Genomic DNA, 8,223 nt, shown 5'->3' on the forward strand with positions numbered 1-8,223 from the left:
TACTATTTATAATTGAAAATTTTAAAAAACGAGTATAGCCGCGCGGCTATACTATTTTTTAAAACACTATTTTTTAAATACATATTATTTTCACTCAATAATATGTTCGAATTAAGTGCATAATACGTGACTTTTGTGTCCTATTGAAATTTTTGTAAAAAACAAGTGTATTAAACATGATAAATACGTGTATAATACATTGTTAAACGTGAAAGTGCGAAAATCTTTATACGGGTAATAAATTTGGAAAAGTAAAAGAATTAAAAAGGGACAATAGATACTCGAGGAATGGCATAATAATAACGGATAGGGCTCTTGGGCTATGGAGAAATTTAATTAAGACACCCAAAGGATTTCACAAAAGACTTAACAAGTAAAAATTAATTATTTGGGGGACTTTTTCTTTAATTTTTTTTTATATCAAATAGTAATTAAAGTAATTGAAAAAGGCTAAGATATTGCTCAATTGCATATGTTTAATTAAGGAAGAGGGCCAAAAAAAAAAACTCAAGGAACTAATTCTTTTATATTTAAAAGTGAAAAAAAAAAAAAAAAACTGTACCAGATTAAATCTTCTTCTGGAATAGTATAGCCGCACGGCTATACTATTTTATATATTTAAAAAAGGACAAGCACAAAGGTGCCACGTGTTTTTAAAAAAAAAAAAATGGGGAGTATAGCCGCACGGCTATACTATTTATATATTTAAAAAAGGACAAGCACAAAGCACAGGTGCCACGTGTTTTTTAAAAAAATGGGGGGGAAGGGAGTATAGCCGCGCGGCTATACTATTTTTAAGTAGAAAATTAACGAAGAATCTAGTATAGCCGTGCGGCTGTACTATTCATACACCCGCCCATTGCCTATGCGCCACGTGTCGAACAGGTACAGCCAGTCGGCTGTACTATTTATAATTGAAAATTTTTAAAAACGATTATAGCCGCGCGGCTATACTATTTTTTAAAACACTATTTTTAAAATACATATTATTTTTACTCAATAATATGTTAGAATTAAGTGCATAATACGTGACTTTTGTGTTTTATTGAAATTTTTGTAAAAAACAAGTGTATTAAACATGATAAATAAGTGCGTACGTGTATAATACATTGTTAAACGTGAAAGTGCGAAAATCTTTATACGGGTAATATCTTTGGAAAAGTAAAAGAATTAAAAAGGGACAATAGATATTCGAGTAATGGCATAATAATAACGGATAGGGCTCTTGGGCTATGGAGAAATTTAATTAAGACACCAAAAGGATTTCACAAAAGACTTAACAAGTAAAAATTAATTATTTGGTGGACTTTTTCTTTAATTTTTTTTTATATCAAATAGTAATTAAAGTAATTGAAAAAGGCTAAGATATTGCTCAATTGCATATGTTTAATTAAGGAAGAGGGCCAAAAAAAAAAACTCAAGGAACTAATTCTTTTATATTTAAAAGTGAAAAAAAAAAAAAAAAACTGTACCAGATTAAATCTTCTTCTGGAATAGTATAGCCGCACGGCTATAATATTTTATATATTTAAAAAAGGACAAGCACAAAGGTGCCACGTGTTTTTTAAAAAAAAATGGGGAGTATAGCCGCACGGCTATACTATTTATATATTTAAAAAAGGACAAGCACAAAGCACAGGTGCCCCGTGTTTTAAAAAAAAAATGGGGGAAAGGGAGTATAGCCGTGCGGCTATACTATTTTTAAATAGAAAATTAATGAAGAATCTAGTATAGCCGGGCGGCTGTACTATTCATACACCCGCCCATTGCCTATGGGCCACGTGTCGAACAGGTACAGCCAGTCGGATGTACTATTTATAATTGAAAATTTTTAAAAACCAGTATAGCCGCGCGGCTGTACTATTTTTTAAAACACTATTTTTTAAATGCATATTATTTTTATTCAATAATATGTTAGCATTATGTGCATAATACGTGACTTTTGTGTCTTATTGAAATTTTTGTAAAAAACAAGTGTATTAAACATGAGAAATACGTGCGTACGTGTATAATACATTGTTAAATGTGCAAGTGGGAAAATCTTTATACGGGTAATAACTTTGGAAAAGTAAAAAAATCAAAAAGGGACAATAGATACTCGAGCAATGGCATAATAATAACGGAAAGGGATCTTGGGCTATAGAGAAATTTATTTAAGACACCCAAACGATTTCACAAAAGACTTAACAAGTATAAATTAATTATTTGGTGGAGTTTTTCTTTAATTTGTTTATATTACATAGTAATTAAAGTAATTGAAAAAGGCTAAGATATTGCTCAATTGCATATGTTTAATTAAGGAAGAGGGCAAAAAAACAAAACTCAAGGAACTAATTCTTTTATATTTAAAAGTGAAAAAAAAAAAAAAAAAAAACTGTACCAGATTAAATCTTCTTCTGGAAAAGTATAGCCGCACGGCTATACTATTTTATATATTTAAAAAAGGACAAGCACAAAGGAGCCACGTGTTTTTTTTAAAAAAATGGGGAGTATAGCCGCACGGCTATACTATTTATATATTTAAAAAAGGACAAGCACAAAGCACAGGTGCCACGTGTTTTTTAAAAAAATGGGGGGGAAGGGAGTATAGCCGCGCGGCTATACTATTTTTAAGTAGAAAATTAACGAAGAATCTAGTATAGCCGTGCGGCTGTACTATTCATACACCCGCCCATTGCCTATGCGCCACGTGTCGAACAGGTACAGCCCGTCGGCTGTACTATTTATAATTGAAAATTTTAAAAAACGAGTATAGCCGCTTGGCTATACTATTTTTTAAAACACTATTTTTTAAATACATATTATTTTTACTCAATAATATGTTCGAATTAAGTGCATAATACGTGACTTTTGTGTCCTATTGAAATTTTTGTAAAAAACAAGTGTATTAAACATGATAAATACATGTATAATACATTGTTAAACGTGAAAGTGCGAAAATCTTTATACGGGTAATAACTTTGGAAAAGTAAAAGAATTAAAAAGGGACAATAGATATTCGAGTAATGGCATAATAATAGCGGATAGGGCTCTTGGGCTATGGAGAAATTTAATTAAGACACCCAAAGGATTTCACAAAAGACTTAACAAGTAAAAATTAATTATTTGGTGGACTTTTTCTTTAATTTTTTTTTATATCAAATAGTAATTAAAGTAATTGAAAAAGGCTAAGATATTGCCCAATTGCATATGTTTAATTAAAGAAGAGGGCCAAAAAACAAAACTCAAGGAACTAATTTTTTTATATTTAAAAGTGAAAAAAAAAAAAAAAAACTGTACCAGATTAAATCTTCTTCTGGAATAGTATAGCCGCACGGCTATACTATTTTGTATATTTAAAAAAGGACAAGCACAAAGGTGCCACGTGTTTTTAAAAAAAAAATGGGGAGTATAGCCGCACGGCTATACTTTTTATATATTTAAAAAAGGACAAGCACAAAGCACAGGTGCCACGTGTTTTTAAAAAAAAATGGGGGAAAGGGAGTATAGCCGTGCGGCTATACTATTTTTAAATAGAAAATTAATGAAGAATCTAGTATAGCCGGGGCGGCTGTACTATTCATACACCCGCCCATTGCCTATGCGCCACGTGTCGAACAGGTACAGCCAGTCGGATGTACTATTTATAATTGAAAATTTTAAAAAACGAGTATAGCCGCGCGGCTATACTATTTTTTAAAACACTATTTTTTAAATACATATTATTTTTACTCAATAATATGTTCGAATTAAGTGCATAATACGCGACTTTTGTGTCCTATTGAAATTTTTGTAAAAAACAAGTGTATTAAACATGATAAATACGTGTATAATACATTGTTAAACGTGAAAGTGCGAAAATCTTTATACGGGTAATAACTTTGGAAAAGTAAAAGAATTAAAAAGGGACAATAGATATTCGGGTAATGGCATAATAATAACGGATAGGGCTCTTGGGCTATGGAGAAATTTAATTAAGACACCCAAAGGATTTCACAAAAGACTTAACAAGTAAAAATTAATTATTTGGTGGACTTTTTCTTTAATTTTTTTTATATCAAATAGTAATTAAAGTAGTTGAAAAAGGCTAAGATATTGCCCAATTGCATATGTTTAATTAAAGAAGAGGGCCAAAAAACAAAACTCAAGGAACTAATTCTTTTATATTTAAAAGTGAAAAAAAAAAAAAAAAAAAAACTGTACCAGATTAAATCTTCTTTTGGAATAGTATAGCCGCACGGCTATACTATTTTATATATTTAAAAAAGGACAAGCACAAAGGTGCCACGTTTTTTTTTAAAAAAAATGGGGAGTATAGCCGCACGGCTATACTATTTATATATTTAAAAAAGGACAAGCACAAAGCACAGGTGCCACGTGTTTTTAAAAAAAATGGGGGGAAGGGTGTATAGCCGCGCGGCTATACTATTTTTTAAGTAGAAAATTAATGAAGAATCTAGTATAGCCGTGCGGCTGTACTATTCATACACCCGCCCATTGCCTATGCGCCACGTGTCGAACAGGTACAGCCCGTCGGCTGTACTATTTATAATTGAAAATTTTAAAAAACGAGTATAGCCGCTTGGCTATACTATTTTTTAAAACACTATTTTTTAAATACATATTATTTTTACTCAATAATATGTTCGAATTAAGTGCATAATACGTGACTTTTGTGTCCTATTGAAATTTTTTTAAAAAACAAGTGTATTAAACATGATAAATACGTGTATAATACATTGTTAAACGTGAAAGTGCGAAAATCTTTATGCGGGTAATAACTTTGGAAAAGTAAAAGAATTAAAAAGGGACAATAGATACTCGAGTAATGGCATAATAATAACGGATAGGTCTCTTGGGCTATGGAGAAATTTAATTAAGACACCCAAAGGATTTCACAAAAGACTTAACAAGTAAAAATTAATTATTTGGTGGACTTTTTCTTTAATTTTTTTTTTATCAAATAGTAATTAAAGTAATTGAAAAAGGCTAAGATATTGCCCAATTGCATATGTTTAATTAAAGAAGAGGGCCAAAAAACAAAACTCAAGGAACTAATTCTTTTATATTTATAAGTGAAAAAAAAAAAAAAAACTGTACCAGATTAAATCTTCTTCTGGAATAGTATAGCCGCACGGCTATACTATTTTATATATTTAAAAAAGGACAAGCACAAAGGTGCCACGTGGTTTTTTTAAAAAAATGGGGAGTATAGCCGCACGGCTATACTATTTATATATTTAAAAAAGGACAAGCACAAAACACAGGTGCCACGTGTTTTTAAAAAAAATGGGGGGAACGGAGTATAGCCGCGCGGCTATACTATTTTTAAGTAGAAAATTAATGAAGAATCTAGTATAGCCGTGCGGCTGTACTATTCATACACCCGCCCATTGTCTATGCGCCACGTGTCGAACAGGTACAGCCAGTCGGCTGTACTATTTATAATTGAAAATTTTAAAAAACGAGAATAGCCGCGCGGCTATACTATTTTTTAAAACACTATTTTTTAAATACATATTATTTTTACTCAATAATATGTTCGAATTAAGTGCATAATACTTGACTTTTGTGTCCTATTGAAATTTTTGTAAAAAACAAGTGTATTAAACATGATAAATACGTGTATAATACATTGCTAAACGTGAAAGTGCGAAAATCTTTATACGGGTAATAACTTTGGAAAAGTAAAAGAATTAAAAAGGGACAATAGATATTCGAGTAATGGCATAATAATAACGGAAAGGGCTCTTGGGCTATGGAGAAATTTAATTAAGACACCCAAAGTATTTCACAAAAGACTTAACAAGTAAAAATTAATTATTTGGTGGACTTTTTCTTTAATTTTTTTTATATCAAATAGTAATTAAAGTAATTGAAAAAGGCCAAGATATTGCTCAATTGCATATGTTTAAATTAAGAAGAGGGCCAAAAAACAAAACTCAAGGAACTAATTCTTTTATATTTAAAAGTGAAAAAAAAAAAAAAAACTGTACCAGATTAAATCTTCTTCTGGAATAGTATAGCCGCACGGCTATACTATTTTATATATTAAAAAAAGGACAAGCACAAAGGTGCCACGTGTTTTTTTTAAAAAAATGGGGAGTATAGCCGCACGGCTATACTATTTATATATTTAAAAAAGGACAAGCACAAAGCACAGGTGCCACGCGTTTTAAAAAAAAAATGGGGGAAAGGGAGTATAGCCGTGCGGCTATACTATTTTTAAATAGAAAATTAATGAAGAATCTAGTATAGCCGGGCGGCTGTACTATTCATACACCCGGCCATTGCCTATGCGCCACGTGTCGAACAGGTACAGCCAGTCGGCTGTACTATTTATAATTGAAAATTTTTAAAAACGAGTATAGCCGCGTGGCTATACTATTTTTTAAAACACTATTTTTAAAATACATATTATTTTTACTCAATAATATGTTAGAATTATGTGCATAATACGTGACTTTTGTGTCTTATTGAAATTTTTGTAAAAAACAAGTGTATTAAACATGATAAGTAAGTGCGTACGTGTATAATACATTGTTAAACGTGAAAGTGCGAAAATCTTTATACGGGTAATAACTTTGGAAAAGTAAAAGAATTAAAAAGGGACAATAGATATTCGAGCAATGGCATAATAATAACGGATAGGGCTCTTGGGCTATGGAGAAATTTAATTAAGACACCCAAAGGATTTCACAAAAGACTTAACAAGTAAAAATTAATTATTTGGTGGACTTTTTCTTTATTTTTTTTTTATATCAAATAGTAATTAAAGTAATTGAAAAAGGCTAAGATATTGCTCAATTGCATATGTTTAATTAAAGAAGGGGGCCAAAAAACAAAACTCAAGGAACTAATTCTTTTATATTTAAAAGTGAAAAAAAAAAAAAAAAAAAAACTGTACCAAATTAAATCTTCTTCTGGAATAGTATAGCCGCACGGCTATACTATTTTATATATTTAAAAAAGGACAAGCACAAAGGTGCCACGTGTTTTTAAAAAAAAAAAAATGGGGAGTATAGCCGCACGGCTATACTATTTATATATTTAAAAAAGGACAAGCACAAAACACAGGTGCCACGTGTTTTAAAAAAAAAATGGGGGAAAGGGAGTATAGCCGTGCGGCTATACTATTTTTAAATAGAAAATTAATGAAGAATCTAGTATAGCCGGCGGCTGTACTATTCATACACCCGCCCATTGCCTATGCGCCACGTGTCGAACAGGTACAGCCAGTCGGCTGTACTATTTATAATTGAAAATTTTAAAAAGCGAGTATAGCCGCGCGGCTATACTATTTTTTAAAACACTATTTTTTAAATACATATTATTTTTACTCAATAATATGTTCGAATTAAGTGCATAATACGTGACTTTTGTGTCTTATTGAAATTTTTGTAAAAAACAAGTGTATTAAACATGATAAATAAGTGCGTACTTGTATAATACATTGTTAAACGTGAAAGTGCGAAAATCTTTATACGGGTAATAAATTTGGAAAAGTAAAAGAATTAAAAAGGGACAATAGATATTCGAGTAATGGCATAATAATAACGGATAGGGCTCTTGGGCTATGGAGAAATTTAATTAAGACACCCAAAGTATTTCACAAAAGACTTAACAAGTAAAAATTAATTATTTGGTGGACTTTTTCTTTAATTTTTTTTTATATCAAATAGTAATTAAAGTAATTGAAAAAGGCTAAGATATTGCACAATTGCATATGTTTAATTAAAGAAGAGGGCCAAAAAACAAAACTCAAGGAACTAATTCTTTTATATTTAAAAGTGAAAAAAAAAAAAAAAAACTGTACCAGATTAAATCTTCTTCTGGAATAGTATAGCCGGACGGCTATACTATTTTATATATTTAAAAAAGGACAAGCACAAAGGTGCCACGTGTTTTTAAAAAAAAAAAAATGGGGAGAATAGCCGCACGGCTATACTATTTATATATTTAAAAAAGGACAAGCACAAAGCACAGGTGCCACGTGTTTTAAAAAAAAAAATGGGGGAAAGGGAGTATAGCCGTTCGGCTATACTATTTTTAAATAGAAAATTAATGAAGAATCTAGTATAGCCGGGCGGCTGTACTATTCATACACCCGCCCATTGCCTATGGGCCACGTGTCGAACAGGTACAGCCAGTCGGATGTACTATTTATAATTGAAAATTTTTAAAAACCAGTATAGCCGCGCGGCTGTACTATTTTTTAAAACACTATTTTTTAAATGCATATTA

This window comes from Prunus dulcis, chromosome 3 (assembly GCF_902201215.1).
Source record: "Prunus dulcis chromosome 3, ALMONDv2, whole genome shotgun sequence".
Lineage (NCBI taxonomy): Eukaryota > Viridiplantae > Streptophyta > Magnoliopsida > Rosales > Rosaceae > Prunus > Prunus dulcis.